The sequence below is a fragment of the Acinonyx jubatus genome, chromosome C2 (assembly GCF_027475565.1).
Source record: "Acinonyx jubatus isolate Ajub_Pintada_27869175 chromosome C2, VMU_Ajub_asm_v1.0, whole genome shotgun sequence".
NCBI classification, from domain to species: Eukaryota; Metazoa; Chordata; class Mammalia; order Carnivora; family Felidae; genus Acinonyx; species Acinonyx jubatus.
The window spans coordinates 12,819,845-12,836,830 of record NC_069384.1 but is presented as its reverse complement, the minus strand read 5'-3'; the positions used below and the strand labels follow the sequence as shown (position 1 = coordinate 12,836,830).

General features: G+C 48.6%; 1 long non-coding RNA gene across 1 annotated transcript; it reads left to right on the top strand.

Moving 5' to 3' along the window:
• Positions 1-3,446: 3,446 nt before the first annotated feature.
• Positions 3,447-13,634, top strand: LOC128315124 (uncharacterized). Its single transcript, XR_008297565.1, has 4 exons — positions 3,447-6,758; positions 9,975-10,162; positions 11,678-11,787; positions 12,184-13,634. It is a non-coding gene; the product is annotated as an uncharacterized LOC128315124 (long non-coding RNA).
• The last annotated feature ends 3,352 nt before the right edge of the window (positions 13,635-16,986 follow it).

The window sequence follows — 16,986 nt, the reverse complement described above, 5'->3', positions numbered from 1 at the left end:
GGCTCTCACAACCTCCCCCTGCCCTGACCCAGGCTCTTGTCATCCTCTCCTGTATTTCTTGGCCGTTGGGGTTTTTAAAGAGTTGGGTTCCTGGACTGTCTTGATGAGGACCAAGACCACAGCTGACTGATTTTTTATTTTTATTTTATTTTATTTTTTTTGTCCCCTGTGTCTAACGCAGTGTATACCAATATATGGAAGGCACGCAGGCAGGGTTTGAATCGGTGAAGAAAGGGGGAGGAATGGATGAATGTAAAAGGAAATAATCCAAGCAGCCGCCGGGATTAATGCTGCATAATGAAAAGGACCAAAAAGAGAGGTCCATTTTATTTATTTATTTTTAATTTTTTTTTTTTTTAACATTTAATTTATTTTTGAGACAGGGAGAGACAGAGCATGAACAGGGGAGGGTCAGAGAGAGAGGGAGACACAGAATCTGAAACAGGCTCCAGGCTCTGAGCTGTCAGCACAGAGCCCGACGCGGGGCTCGAACTCACGGAACGCGAGATCATGCCCTGAGCCGAAGTCGGCCGCTTAACCTACTGAGCCACCCAGGCGCCCCGAGAGGTGCATTTTAATAAAAAGTGGCGAATAGGGCAAGGACCGTCACGTATATAATGTCGCGGTGTGCCGGGCACTGGTCTGGGAGCTCGATGAATCCTCATGATGACCCATGAGGCAGGTTAACACTGCTCCCAAGTACAGAGAAGGAAGTAATGGGCCCCAAATCACACAGGAAACGAGTGATAGATGAGCCAGGTTTAGGACCCAGGCCACCTGGCTCCAGGGTCTGTGAGGTTTGCCCAAGGGCTGTAGCCCCAGGGAGCTGATCTGGCTGTGTGTCCTCCGCTGGGTTGGGCTTGTTAAGAAAACGCCAGAGGAGAAGGTGTCTTTAGTATTAAATGGGGGCTTGTAGGATGAAAACTCTAGGGAGCCTTGGGGGCCTCACCCCAGGGCCCCCAGCTGTTCAGGGGGAGGGCTACCTGTGCCTCCCAGATGTTGAGCCTGACGGGGGAAGAGCCAGCTGATGGGAGACCGTGACCAGGCACAAGTGGGCGTGGGCCAGAGGGAGGAGCCGTGAGGTGCTCCTGGGTGAAAACACTCTGTCCGATGTCCTGATGCTCCCTGGACATCAGGGGAGGACAGCAAGAGGACTGAGCAAGTGAAGGTAAGAGCCGGTCCGTGAAAGTTTCTGCAGAAAACAAAGGATCCAAGGAAGCTCTGGTGAGGGAAATAGCAGGACCAAGGAGGTGCAGTTCACAAGTCAACAGACTATCTTGGGTCCTTCCATGACATCAGGGCACTATGGCATCCCTCACCCTGGGATACACTGATTACAGAATGGCTGCAATCTTTCACCTCTGCCTGTGTCCAGTCCTTCCGATGTCGCTTTGCAGCCCTGACCCGCCTCTCTGATCCGCAGCGGACCCCAGAGGGATGAATGAGCCCAGCAGAGTCCAGAGACTGGCCCAGCCTACCTGTGGATAAAACAAGGCTTGCTTTACCCTCTTGAGATTTGGAGCGGTTTGTTATGTACTAACTGTTACAGGAATGACTGGGACACCAGGAAGGGAAGAGTCGTGGGACAGCTCAGAGCTCCCTCTTTCCCCCCTCAGATGCGCCAGCTAGCCAGCAGAAGCTATCAACGAAATAAGAAAATAGCTACTGTTTAATGAGCACTTACTATGTGGAAGGCAACCTTGTGAGGTAGGGGTGAGGGCTGGCACTTACTTCTAGGAGCCTACCCAATACATACTCTTTTCTTTTGTTACTAACTTTATTTGGGTTCTGGACCCAGCTTTAAAAGTGACATTTCTTAACCTCCCTTGCAGTTAGGGGGTGGTCATGTGACACTGTCCTGGTCAATGAGATGGGAGTGGGTAGAGCTCTGGGAAAGCTCTTTCGGAGACAAGCTGACCCAGCTGGTGCCTGCCTTTTGCTATTTTCTCTACTCATTCCTGCTTCCTGGAAAGGCATTGGAAGGACTGGAGTTGTTGCAGCCATCTTCCTACCCCGAGGGAAAAGCCAAGAGAATTGCAGACACCTAGACCCTGACATCATGTAGTCTCTGCGCTAACACTGCCAACCACCTACCCCTGGAGAAAATAATAACCCCTGGATCATTCACACCATACTTATTGGGGGGGTTTTATTACATGAATCCAGTCTATTTCCAATGAACACGCATGCTATTTTCCCATTTTACTGGTCAGGAAACCAACCAAGGTTCAGAGAGATTAGAATTTGGTCAGGGTCACTAGTGTGGAGATTGTTATGTTAATTCCCCAATGCATTCTACCTCCCAGGATTCACATCCTTGTATAAGCCTCACCCCCCACCCCATGTTAACTATGGACTTGACCATGTTACTTGCCTTGCACATCAGCACAGGTGATACAAGCACAGGTTTGATAATCACGTGTGCATTGGAGCTTCCCTTTTTTTGAATCGTCTCTCCACTATGTGAAGACACTTTGTATAGCCTCCTTGAGGATGAGAGACCAGGTGGAAAAAAGACCACATGGAGAGAGACACCCAGCAGTCCCAATTATTCCAGACATTCCTGTTGAGCCCCCGGGGCATGGTAGTGAGTATATCTGAGATCAGCCAGCCCTCACTGCAGCCACATGAATGACCGCTCACAAAGACCAGCTGAAGAGCCTCCCCGCTGAGCCCAATCCCAACTGTGGAATTCTGAACAAATACATGGTGGTTATTTTAAGCTACTAAGAATTGGGGTGGTTTGTTACACAGCAGTATATAACTGCTACAGCTAGCTAGTAAATGGCAAACGCAGAATTTGAATTTAGATCTCTTTGACCCCAAAGACGAAGTTTTTCATCACTACATGCCACCATGGTATTCTTGTTTTCCTTAAACACATACTTCTTCTGGGCTTGGAAAAAGACTTGCATTGCTCAGATTGTGTGAATTCCCTTTGCCACCCTGGTGCTTTTCCTTTCGACCCTGGGCTCTGGACTCCTTTTGACAGAGTCCTTGTCAAAAACAAAAACAGTTTAATGCTGACTGAAACGGCAGACCCAGCCTTGCTCTGATCTCCATGTCCGTGGGCTCCAAAGTCTTTAACACGTGTGCAGAATTCAATCACGCTGGAATGGCAGAGATGGAACAATTCAGAGAACATTCCACTCACCCTAATAATGAAATGTGGCTGTCCCTCTCTGCTCCCTCTCTGCTCCCGGCCCCAGCTGCAATTTAACGGAGAGCATTTTCCATTCAGGGCGTGCCCTTCGCCACGGATGCTCCAAAATGCTCGGCAGTCCTGAATTAACCCTTCCAGTACCAAAACCTGCATCTCATCCCCATCTCTGGCTCCCAACACTCCCTCGAGAAGACCCCAAGATACGTACGTGGAATTGAATACCTTTTCCAAAAAAAATGCCTCTGAAGAATTCTGTCTACCTTCTCCATTCTGGGATGAGAATGTGTTCGTAGAGAGAACGAGAAAGAAGCCGAGGATGCTGGGGAGGCTGGGAGGAGGCGTGGGTTGGGCACATACCTACCATGTGCCAGGTGCCTGACACACGTCATCTCATTCGGTCCCCATAGCAGCCCATTGTGATCCTAACAGCAAACGCTCCCATCATGCTTACTCCGTGCCAGGCACCGTGCTAATTGCTTTGCACATAGTCACTCGGTTAATAATAGCAACGACCCCGAGATAGATACCAGCGTTTATCCCATATTATAAAAGATCGCTAAGGCCCAGAGAGGTTAAGTAACTAGTGCAAGGTCACACAGCTAGTAGGCGATGGAGTTTGGTTCAACCATGCGTGGATGAGTAAACTGAGGCTCAGAGATATTAAATCACTTGCCGAAGGACACAGAGCTGCACTAAGATTCATGCCTAAGTCTGATCCCTGAGTCTGGGCTCTTTCCTTGAATACCCTGGGCTTTCCTAGGGAAGCATACACTTCAAGAGAAAGATTATTCCAGACTCTTCCAGAAAGAAGAGACTGGAGGACCAGGGCACTCAGACCTTAATAGTACAACAGAACGGACACGAAATTAACAGTGGCCGTTTGTTTAAAAACGGCTAAGAACAGAGACGGTGAGTTCTGGGCCCCTAATAATACAAGGGAAGTAGAAAGAGGTGGTATGTGCTTGGTGCTTGCATTGCTTTTCTTTTCTTTCTGTTTTGGCATTTTCTTGCTTGTCAGTAAAGAGAATTAACTGCTTCCTGTCTCAAACAGATGTGGGCATCTTCAGGGGGTGCTGTGTGCAAACACAGGCAAGCGTTTCACTGAGAGACCCTTCGCAGGTGATTCTCCTGTGTCCCCGAAATTCACAGCCGTCCAGTCTGGTGGGATAGCAGCAAAGACACCCCCTGATGGCTCAGAACAGAGCGAAGGGCCGGAAACCCCAACTTCGGGCGCCCTAAGCCACCGGCGGAGAGGGGGCTTCCCTGGGATCCCCGGCCTGCTCTGTCTTCCCCAAGGCAGCATCTGCATCTTCCTGCTGGGAAGGCAGCCCGAACACAAATCAGACCCAACCCATGCCTGACTAGGGAAAGCAGAGAAACTGGCACTGGTCCGTCCGGGTCTGTGCATGGAGAAACACCTCCTTGGGTTTTGTCAGTCTGTGTGCTATGTTCCAGAAAATTCCATGGGAGCCCGAGGGACGAAGCCATTCTGGATGGAGCTGAGAAACCCAAGGTGGCTACACGGAGGCGGGATCTCGAAGGACCGGGGGGGGGGGGGGGTGGTGTGCGAGGCCAGCCCCTCTGAGAAGGAAGCTGGAGCTCACTGCTCTTGGGGTGACCCTGTTCTGAAGACAGAGCACTTCAGCTGCTGACTTTTCCAGGAAATGACTCGTGTGTGTGTGTGTGTGTGTGTGTGTGTGTATGCACGTGTGAGCTTGGAGGTCCGGTGAGGATCGCAGCAGCGGCCACGAAGGATCAGAATGGCACTAGTGAGTGGCTGAAAAAGCTCCTGTGAGGAAAAGGACCGCTTCAGCACAGCAGCAGGTGCTGGTGAGGGTTGACGTTTCTGTTAGCGTGTCCCCTCGGGCGTCCCTTCACGTCCCCTGGTACCCATGGGGCCCCCGTGGGTGGTGGAGGGAAGTCCTCCCCTGTCTCCTCTTCAGTTAGGTGAGCCAGCCTCCCCGCCTCCCCGGGGTTCCCTGGGGCAGGCCTCTCTTCAGTTTGTCCCGTCCCTGTCTGCACACATCATTCCTCTCGTAGAAGAGTGGAATTCTTACATAAAAGCAGGAAGACTCTCTCCTCTCTCCCTCCTAGTCCTCCTCCTCCCCTCCTCTGCTTCCCCCACCTTCTCAACCCTTTCTCACCGCCACCCTCCCCCGCTCTGACCTCACCAGCACCTGGTTTGGGCTCTTGACTACGTGTCACTCTGCGCCCTTCTACATTTCAGGCCACGGAGCATCATCACCAGGACCTCCTGCCTCTTGTTTTGGGCTATGGTCAGATGGACCCACTTTTGTTCCTTTGGGCCTCGAGCCCTGCCCCTCAAGAACACCCTCAGACCTCTAAGGCAGGCTGGAGCTTTGGCACCTTGGGAGTTCACACTGGAACGCTGGCAGATTGCAACTAACCTCTGCCAGGGTCACCCCCAGGGGATTGAGTGGCTTTGAGCCCAAACTTGGAGTGTCCCAGAGGAGAGGTGTCCCAGCAGATACAAAATTCGATTCGGTCTAACTTTCCAGAATCTCTCCAAACCCCCAAAGTCTCCCCAAAATTGTAATACAGATGAGGTCAGCCCCCTTCATTTGCAGGGGAGAGGGAGGAAGGGAAGCATATGCATGCAATGGATAAACCGACCCTGCTTGAACTTGAACTTGAACTTGGTTATCATGAACCAGTTTGCTGCTGGGATTGTGATTTTGGAGGAGCTGAGAGTGACCCACTTCATTAAAAGCAAACACATGGCTATGTACACCCAGCTCATTGTTTCCTACACAACCCCAATGCACACCGGGGGCTTCCAGAAATGTTTGTTGATGGAGGGAAGGACCTTGACCTCTCACAAGGCTGCCACCACGCCGACACCCACAGGAAAGGCGTCTGGGAGCTCCCTGTGGCAGGGAACTCATCCGACGGTCATCTTTTAGTTTGTTTTCTCTGAAGTCCTCACAGTGGGTACTGACTGTTCATATGTTACTGCAAAAAAAAGTTGCAAAACCTCCCTCCCAGAAAATCAAACGCTGCTTTACATGTTGTTGGAGCAGCATGATTTAAAACTCCTCCGAAAAGCGCCAGGCAGAGTGATTCATTCTCTCTGCAGCGGTAAGCCTGACATATGCTGTGCACGTGTGCCCAGTGTGGACCGAGCAGCCAGGCTGGATTCGGAGAGGGGCCCACTCAGAAGAAAACTCTTTATTTTTACCCTCTGCCAAAAATGGAACCTCACCCCAATTCTCCCTCCTAAATAGCACAGCCAGGAGGCCTGCCATTTCAGAAAGGCTGCCTAGAAGCTCCAAAATGCTCAGTTGAAGTTAGACCCCAAAAGGACAACTGGATTTATAGAAATTGAATCAAACTCCTCACCTAAAAATAAAAGGACCCAGGTTTCTAAAAATACAGTAGTATTTATTCCCGGCCAGGCGCCTATGTTTGCATCCTTTTAGTTTTCTTAGGAAACTGTTCCTTCCAAAATGCGTTCTGGTGCCCTAGCCACGAAGGGACGTTTCCCAGGGCGGCAGAAGACTGTGGATGGTTCTGGAGGCTCCAGTTACACTGAAACCCTGGAGGAGGACACCTCGTGGAAGTACAAAAGACACAGGTGTGTGGCGACTGAGAGGTCTGGGTGGATTTTTCTTGTTATTTTTAAAGGCAGCCAGAGAGTTGAGGGCAGTGCGAAGTCGCCCTGGGAGTAAGATTCAGTCCTTGCAAGGCACTGACTTGACAGATAATAATGATGTTTTGTATTAATACTGTTACCCCAAGATGCATGAGAAATGACAGGAAAACACCCCGATTGCTCCCTGGAGGAAAGGGAACTTGATTTACAAAGAAGGCTGATAGAGATGAAGCTATTTGCCCAATATTGTGCAGCAAATGTGGGTCCTTCGTTCTGGCTCCTTTCCACTGACTTGTCAGGCAAGCATCTCAACGGTTCAGTAAGAGCTAGCTCTCACCCAAGCCTTCTGCCTGGGGAGTGGTCTTTGTGGGCAGGGAAAGCAAGAATGGGTAAGGGGACAATAATAGTGTCTGTTTTGGCTCCGGTGGGAAGAATTATAAGGATGTTTCTCTCCCACGATCGCTGAGTCTATTCTGTCTCCTAGTTTGCCAAGATCCTGACCCTGAATTGCCCAAGACCCGTTGGGCCAAATCTAGGCTTATGTCCCTCTGATGCGTTGAAACAACCCCACTCCACCCACAAGGATGTGTCCATATCCTAATCCCTGGAACCTGTCAACGTGACCTTACTGGGACACAGGGTCTTTGCAGATGTGCTTACGCTGAGGATTTTGAAAAGAGATTATCTGGGTGGTTCCACAGTGCCATCACAAGTGTCCTTGGAGGATGCTTGAACAAAGAGGGGGAGAAGGTGGTGTAAAGGTGGATGCAGAGATTGGAGTGACGTGGCCACCAGCCAAGGGACGCCTGCAGCCACCGAAGCTAGGAAGAGCTTCTCCCCCAGAGCCCACACAGGGACTGTGGCTCGGCTGACCTCTTGATTTCAGACTCCTGGCCTCCAGAACTGTGAGAAGAGAGATTTCTGTTGTGGTAAGCGGCCACGTTTATGACAATTTGTTACAGAAGCCATAGAAAACCAGCAATGTTCCATCCGGGCTAAATGGAGGCCCCCAAACTCTGAAATCATGGAGGCTGTTTTTCCTGTGTCATCATTATTTCAATGGATATTTCTTGAGTGTCTGCTATAGATGCTGAGATACGACGGTGAGCGAAAGGATAGGAACCCCATCCTCAGGCAGCTTACGGTGGGAGAGATGGTCAGTAAGCAAATAATGCCGCTGTCATTACAGTCTGCAGAGCCCAGGGCATGGTGACAGGTGATGACGCGGTCACAGCCTAGGGTGGACACTGAGGGAGTGAGGGTTAGACGGCCTCGGACTCCAATAGGGGAAGTCACACGGAAAAGTCTTCAGGAAGACCCAGAAGGAGGAAGGTGCAGCATGTGTTCAAGCATTCCCAAAGGGCAGAAGGGAAGGAGGGTTCTGGGTGGGGGTGGAAGGCAGCCCATGCCAACCCCAGAGTCCAAGAAGAAGAACTTGCATCTTAGGGCACGTGGGTGGCTCGGTCAGTTGAGTGACTGACTCTTGACTTCGGCTCAGGTCCTGTCCCAGGGTTGTGGGATCAAGCCGTGCGTTGGGCTCCGTGCTGAGTGTGGAGCCTGCTTGAGATTTTTCTCTCTCTCTCTCTGAGCCCCTCCCCCACTTGTTCTCTCTCTCCCGCTCTCTCTCTCTGTCAAAGAAAGAAAGAAAGAAAGAAGACTGGCATCTCTATCCTAAAGGCATGGGGACTACGAGTTTCATGCAGGGGGGTGGCCCAATCAGACGAAAGTTTCACGGGGATCTGTGAAAAAGAGGGGCGGAAGCCAGTGGTCCTCGGCCAGGGAGGAGTCTCTGGAGTAGCCTAAGCAAGTAATCATGGTGGTTTGGACTGGGATGTAGCAGCTGAGACTGGAGAAGTGGGTGGATTCTAAAGAAAGGCAGGCGGTCTGGCTTGGTGATGGAGAGGAGGTGGGTGGTGAGGGAGGGGGCGGTGTGAAGGATAGGGCCTGGGCTTCTTGTTTTTACCATGGGCAGAATGATGACGCCAGAGCCACTGGAAACTCTGGAGAAGGAGCCGGGTTCAGGGAAAGAAGATAATTCATGTTTTCCTTTAAAATTATCTGACTTCGAGGCACCTGGGTGGCTCATTCGGTTAAGCATCTGACTTCGGCCGCAGGTCATGATCTCACGGTTCGTAGGTTTGAGCCCCGCATCAGGCTCCGCGCTGACAGCACGGAGCCTGCTTGGGATTCTCTGTCTCCTCTCTCTGCCCCTCCCCGCTTGCTTGCACTCCCTCAAAATAAATAAATAAATGAACAGACTTAAAAATAAAATAAAAAAGATCTGACTTCTCCATTGTCCCTGGGACAATCCACATTATGCCTGTTACCTCAGAGTCTTGTCCAGAAATGCTATTCCCCAGAAATGTCCTGGTTTGAACCCATAGACTGTATGGTCACCCTGGGCTAAGATTTGTGCCATTTGAAAGGCCCTTGGGACACCCAAGAGGAGACCGTGAGAATGTGAAGCGAGAGAGACAGGCTGAGGAGTGAGCCTTGCTGAACTTTAATGCCCAGAATGGCAACAAGAGCCAGGCTGGAAAGCCAGACAGAGGAGAGAGGCCAGGACACTTTGCACTGGACGTAGCCAGGGATGTTAGAGGAGACGCATGCCCCTCTCCCGGGGTGTTCCCAGAGAGACACCCTGTAGAGCAGAGGCCGGCAATGTTTGACTTTCCGGGCCACACGGTTTCTGCCACGACTCCTCAACTCCGCTGCTGGAGCAGGACAGCAGCCTTGGACAATTCATAAACGAATGTGTGTGCTTGCCAGTAAAACTCACCGACAAAACTGGGCTGAGAGCCAGATTTTGCCCCCAGGGAGGAGTTTGCAGACCCTTCCTTTAGAGGAACAGGCTCTGGGGGCCTGTTCTCCTTATTCCTTTCCTTCCCCCACCCCCGGGGAGGTGTTGGGACTGATGGGTATTTCCCTGGAGAATTGGGGCCATCCCTTCTTTGGGGTAGCTCTGCTCGACTGCGGGGGTGGGGGGTGCTCCATGGTGAGGACAGGACATCCAGGGGACACCTAAAGCTATTCATGCCACCAGTGACAGAGCCACGGTTGCAGCCTGATTCCAGGGTGAGGTCTCATCAGGCCCACTTGACTAAGAGGAATAACCACGGTCTCCAAATCTAGTTTTATCAGATACTGTGACTATATCTGCTCGATACCTGTCTCTTATCTCAATTATTCCAAACTTAGGAGACTGCTTCCCTGGCCAACTCCAACAGTAGGAGTCTATTTCTCAACTCAGCCGGCCTCTGTGTTGGATCTCCTTGTCTCGAAGATTTGCAACTCTTTCCGGCAACCTCAGAAATGGTGTGGCCACGGTGGAGTCTCGTTCCATCTGTGTTCTCTTCAACTAATGAAAAACTATGGAGGTCTCGTTAGTAAGTAACGCATGTAATGCCCGTTGATGTCAACGGTGGTTGGCGGGTAGAGTTTGTGTGGGAGCACGGCCTTTATGCCTTTGGGGGTCCCACAGGGCACCTATATGTTCTTGTTTCTGCCTCACTTTCAGATACCTGCCTTCCCTCAACACCAACATTAGGTTTGTCCCAATTAACAAGGTACTATGCACTCTTTACTAACTACTATGATTATTAGAAAATACGAACAAGCAAAGAAAGAGGCAATGAGAACCCCCTTTAGCCCCAGCTCAGAGAGAGCAATTATTAATAGTTTGATATGTATCTTCCCAGATGCCAAAATGAGATCATAATGTCCATGTTGTTTTGTAACCCGCTTTTAGCATTAAAATACAATAAAGAACTCTCCGTGTCCCAAAGCAAGAATGTATACCATGATTTTTTGTCGTGACATGATTCATCCACCCAATCCTCTGCTATTGGCCATTTAGGTTGTTTCCAGGTTTGTTCAGTAAGAATAATGCAACAGTGAACACCCTTATAACCAATTGTGGGAACACATCCTTAATTATTTACTTAAGCTAAATTCCAAGAAGGCGATCATGACTATATAGTCATTTTTTCAGAAAAATCACACATTCCACATCTTTCTCAGGGGACCTCGACTTGAAGTAAATTCACCCATAGGGGAAGAGCAGGTTCATGTCTGTGTTTAGATGTTTGCTTCTGGCAATCCCCCAGACAGCCCCTGTGGGCCAGGAGGTTAGAGCCCAAAGAATCCCCTGACCCAGAAAGTCACATCAGTGTGGAGTGTCTGCCCCTGGGGGGATGGGCTTTGTCAATCAATACTCGATGGAGACACCAACAAAATGGGAAGATGGGGAGACAAGATGAATCCCAGCCATTTGGAAGAAAAGGAACTGAGAACACCCTACATTACTGGGAATGGGCTCTCCTGCCTTGGGAGGAGTAGGTGACTCCTACTAAAGTTTCCTCCTCTTTTCTTCTATAGTTTACATTCTCTGTTATTAAGGCTCAGCAAGTTTCTCACAAGGGCTGGGAAAGACTTCTTGGAGGGCCCCCTCAAGTGTCCAGAAAACAATAGGAACAAAAGAGGAAAGGGGCAGAAGCCTAGCTCTAGGATTTAAAGGAAGGAGTTGGCCCAATTCAGAAGGTCAGGAATAGAGCTGGACTAGGGTCAAGTCACCTGCCTCTTGCTTTGGTCTCCCCTATTATTCTCTCAGGCCCAATGAGGGGCGGCAGGCAGGCTTCAGTACCCACAGCAGAGTAGAGGGCTTCCCTGAAAAGGGGTCCACTCTCCGAATGGCCCCCTAAGCCCCTAAGATGCTTTCACACTGGTCCTCCAGCCCACCATGCATCTGAATTACAGTGTGCAGACTTAAGACACAAAGGCTGAGGCCCCAGAGGTTCTGGACACGTTCAGGGTGGAGCCCCAGCCTTGGTCAGATTTTCAAAATGTGAAGAACCACTGAGTAATCCCTTTAGACCCACATCACTGGCTACACATGTTTTAAGAGCAGAATACACGGGAAGTCTCTGTGCTTTGGAATTGGCTGATCAAGAATTTGGAGAATGGCAGTCATCGTGGACAATGATGCACACCACTGTAAGGGGGCCAGCACGCGGTGAGTACTTGATGGATGGCAGCCCGATGTGTTGAAGAGCAGTTACTTGCGCGGCTGCGAGAGGGAAATATAAAAAGCAATGGGAGAAGGGGCAGGGAGAGGATCAGGAGACAGCCTCTTGCTCATCGAGACTGACCTGAAAGTCTTGGCACCAAAGAGCAATTGAGCTTTCTGCTTTGCCGTGAACGAAAAGCGAGAGGCCAGTCTTAAATTTCAGCTCTGGGGTCCAGAATGCCTATTTTTACCAGTGTGCTGTGCAAATCATATAAGGATTGAGTGGCCATTTAGTTTTATCTTCCCTTGCTGGCCTGCTGTTTAACCGGGGGCTGGGATCTGCTTTGTGTTAAAGATTATCTCCCCGGAGAGAGCGTAATCTGGTCTTATTATGTCTCGTAGGTGGAGGCCAACTGCTTTCCCACGGTCTCCGTCTGAATCCTGCCTTCCCCACTGCTCCATTTTGTAGCAGCAATTGGCCAAAGGAAAGCAACCTACAGACCTGAGTCCAAAAGCAACCTAAAGACCTGAGTCTAACAATCGGCATTTCCTCCTGCATGGTGAGGACGATCTCTTTGTCTAACGTATAAGGAGGCTCTAATTCCAATTAGGACTCACAGTCAAGCTGTCACACAATGACTTTCGTAAAGTTGGGTGCGGCATGAATGAGCCCAGGGTAATTCAAGCATTCTTTCTTCTTCGGATCACTTTTATACTTCAAGATTCTGGTCCCTTGACTTTTTAATTGATCTTCACTCAGCACTTCACGCTTGGAACGCTTCGGCCAGAAGGTTCTTTGTCCCACTCCTCAGAAATTAATGGCGTGTGGGGAAAGTTTTAGGTGCACTGGGGGGAGCTCCAATTAAAAGAGGCCTGGGTGGGGATCTTCTGCAAAACAATCATCCTTTGAATACGCGGAGGCTCACTTTGCCCAAATCTGTCTGCGTCGCAAGTTTGCGTTTCGTGTATTAGAGTTTCTTAAAATAGGACTCACGGTTGAACCTCACTCAGGTTCTGAGTTAAAGTCTTGAGCCAGGTCTGCAGGGAGCAGAGCGAGCAAGCTGCTGTGTAGTGATGAGGGCCACAGCCTCACGCTGGGCTCTAAATCACAGCTAAAACCCCAGAGCTAAAAGCATCATTCCTCTCTGGCACTTTCGATTTAAAAGCCATGCTATATTTTTGTTTCCAATTATAGAAGGAGAAAAATAAAAGCATCTGGAACTCATTACTGTCCCTTTATTCCACACCATAACTCTAAGAACTCTCCAAAATGCACGGGCAGAGAGAGGAAGCGGTGCCTCCAGCAGTAAGCCCTCACACCCCAGCCCCCGATTCCCCTGTGCATCTCCTCGGCCACATTGCAAACACATGGAGTGTGGGGTTTATGACGGAACCTTGACAGCTTGTCGGCTCCTGCAGGGAGGAAGTTCCAGGGAGCGTGAGGGTCACCCAGCTTCTCAGGCTGCTGCCTTCTTCTGTCTGGCCATTCCTCACATGCAACACTTGACCCCCCCAGCCCAAGAATCCAAGTCCTCAGGGTCAGGCCTTCTCCCCAGACTTCTGCATGGATCGCAGATCCTGGTTCCAGAAACATAAGATTCCAGCTTACGACTCCAGAGAGGGCAAGCCCATATTGCCTTTAATGCCTCACACAAGATGGACACGTGGCTACCTGCGGCCTCAGGACTTGAATCAAACTCTTGGGTATCCAACACAAGGCCCTTCCTGCCCCACCCTGACACTGCCCTGGATTTGTATCACTCACTCTCCCTGAGCATGCTGTCTTCTGCCACATGGTAGTTTATTTCTCTAAACACATCACAAACACGGAGCGTCTGGGTGGCTCAGTTGGCGAAGCGTCTGACTTCGGCTCAGGTCACCATCTCACGGTTTGTGGGTGCGAGCCCCGTGTTGGGCTCCAGGCTGACAGCTCGGAGCCTGGAGCCAGCTTCGGATTCCGTGTCTCCCTCTCTCGTCTTTGCTCAAGCATCTCCCTCACTTTCAAAGCCCTTCTTCAATCCACTTCCATGCCTTGGAAACTTCCACCCATTCTTGATCGTCCGGCGCAAACGTGTCTTTCTTCAGAACTCACTGAAAAGAGTCACTGCGGCCAACCGTCTGCTACGTGTGATTGTAGGCACTAGGTCTACAATAGACAAAAAGATGAGGCCCTCGCCCTTCACGAACTTAAAGGGGAGACTCCATTCTGTTTGATTCACTTTTAGCCAAACTAAGATGCATCTGGCGCTATGGGTTGTATTAGCTTCCCAGGGCTGCTATAACAAATGCTCACAAATGCAGTGACTTAAGACAGCACGGATCCATTCTCTTATGGTTCCATTGGTGGGAAATCCAACACAGGCCTTGCTGGGCAGATATCAAGGTGTTGGTAAGGCTGTGTGACTTTCTGGAGGTCAGGGTCCATTTCCTGGCCTCTTCCAGCTTCTAGAGGCCACACGGGCCCGAGGCCCATGGTCCCCGGCCTCCATGTGTATAGCCTGCAGTAATGGCAGCCTCTTTGTCACATCGAATCAGGCTGACCCTCTGCTGTCTCCCTCTTCTGCTTTTAAGGCTCTTCGTGATTTCACTGGGCCCAGCCAGACCATCCAGATTAATTTCTTTATCTTCAGGCCCACTGATCAGTTCCTTGAATTCTATCGGCCACCTTAATTCCCCTGCACCTTGTAATGTAATACATGTATGCATTCAGACCAAAATGTGGATTGGACCAGGGGAGGGACATTATTCTGACTACCACGGAGGATGAGACAGTAAAGAGGATACTGTCGCTTCCCTCAAAAAGACGTTCTTGCAAAGCCTTCCTTGTATAAACACAGGAAGGATTAATAGTCCCTTTTATATTCCCATTACACTTTTTGCACTTCACAAACGTCTCTTTTACAACATTTAACAGACTTAAAGCGGTGTTCCTCGGAGCGTGGGACATGTGATACTTGATATTTTGCATTTAGTCATTTTGCTTTTTAACAATTTTTTGTTAACAATTTATGCTCATGTGAATTTGAAAAGCATAAGTAAACAAAAAACAATTTTTGTTTTAACAATTTATGCTCATGTGAATTTGAAAAGCATAAGTAGCATATCCAATCTGTGATATAATCTTGTATGTATTTTTTTGAATTTTACGCGTTTATTTATTTTTGAGAGACAGAGAGGGACCATGCAAACAGGGGAGGAACAGAGAGAGAGAGAGGGAGACACAGAATCTGAAGCAGGACCCAGACTCCGAGCTGTCAGCACAGAGCCCAATGTGGGGCTTGAACCCACGAACCATGAGATCATGACCTGAGCCAAAGTTGGACACTTCACTGACCGAGCCACGCAGGCGCCCCTGTAATCTTTCTTTTAAAATTAAATTGACTTAAGCTTTTGAAGAGTGAGACAAATAAAACATGAATTAGCAGTACATGTATAGGCCAAGGCAGAAACAAAATGTGAGGGTGATACTTGAATGAGTGTAATATGGGAAAAGCTCTCCTGGAGTTAATGTTTTCCAGAGAAACCCTAAACTCTCTGAGGGCACAGAATTGCCCATCTTCTCATTATTGTGTCCCCGGATCCTAGCAAAGTTCCCAGCACAAAATAGGTTCTCAATACATACTTGTAGGATCTACGAATAACCAATTAAATGACTAACCCTCACCTCTTGAGGACAGGAACTGTGCTTATTAATTTTCATATTTCTGTAACCTATCACAGCACAGGCACTCAAGGTCTACCAAATGAAGAAATAAAGTAGTCTTGAGCTGTGGGCACGAATGTGTACCTTTTAGATTATTCCCACATTATGGAAATGTGGCTAAAGGAATGATGGAACAGTCATCTGCTGATTTATTTTACTATAATGGGATTTTGCTACAATGTGTACTCTGTAGGAGGTAATATATGAGGGCACAAATATTGAAGATTAAATGTAACTGAAACCCAGATTCTTGGTAGTGGATTAACGACTGAAAATTACACGAAGCCCAGGAAGATGAAAGTTTGTATACGCATGCAAAGCTCTCAGCTTTTCCCTCCTGGTTCCTGAATCTTCACAGTAACAGTGTCCTGATTTGGTGGATGTTTCCTGAATTACATGGTTCATTAGCTTTTTCATGCATGTAGCATCATGGCAGGTTCACTGTGTGCAACAGTAAGCTATATGCGAAGGACACGAATATGAATAAGACCAAGTTACTATTTTTGACAAGCTTACCGTTCAGTAGGGGAGAGACTCACACTTACTCCTGTTATTGTGGTGCAATTGAAAAAAACCCATCCCAGGAATGACAACAGGGCTTTGGAGCATTGGAGGTGAATTTGTAGTTCGAGTTCAACCAAATTAATTAGATGCTAAAACAAAAAAAGCGAAAGTGAATCAACTGTGAAAGAACATAACAGAAGCCAGAATTCCACAACATAAACTTTACAATATCCAGGACATAATAATTAAAAAAAAAAAAACTACCCAACATAGGAAGAACCAAGGAAATATCACTTATTCTCAAGAGAAGAAGCAATCAATAGAGACCAAACAGATGTTGAAATTAGCAGACTTGGATCTTAAAGCAGCTTTTGAACTATATTAATTGACTTAAAGGAAAACAAAGAACTAGAAATTATTTTTCAAAAGAGTCAAATAGAAATTCTAGGACTGGAGAATAATATCTGAAATTTAAAGTTCCCATGGGGCACCTGGGTGGCTCAGTCGGTTAAGCATCCAACTTTGGGTCAGGTCATGATCTCACGGTCTGTGGGTTCGAGCCCCACGTCGGGCTCTGTGCTGACTGCTCCGAGCCTGGAGCCTGCCTCCGATTCTGTGTCTCCCTCTCTCTCTCTCTCTGCCCCTCCCATGCTCACAGTCTGTCTCTATCTCTCAATACTAAATAAACATTTAAAAAAATTAAATTAAATTTAAAAAAAGTTCCCTGTATGTGATTGAGAATAGAATGGAAATGATAGTCAATTAACTCAAAGATAGAACCATAGAACTATGGATCCAAACTATGGATCCGTTAAATGAGGGGGGGGGGGGGAAGGGGGGGAGGGCAACAGAGAAAAAACAATTGAAATAAACAGAGCCTCAGGAACCAGTTGAAAAATTATCAAAAGGTATAACATACATATAATAGGAGGCTCAGGAGAGCTGGAATAGATTGGGGTGGAGTAGAGAAAATATTTAATAAATAATGGGTAAAATGT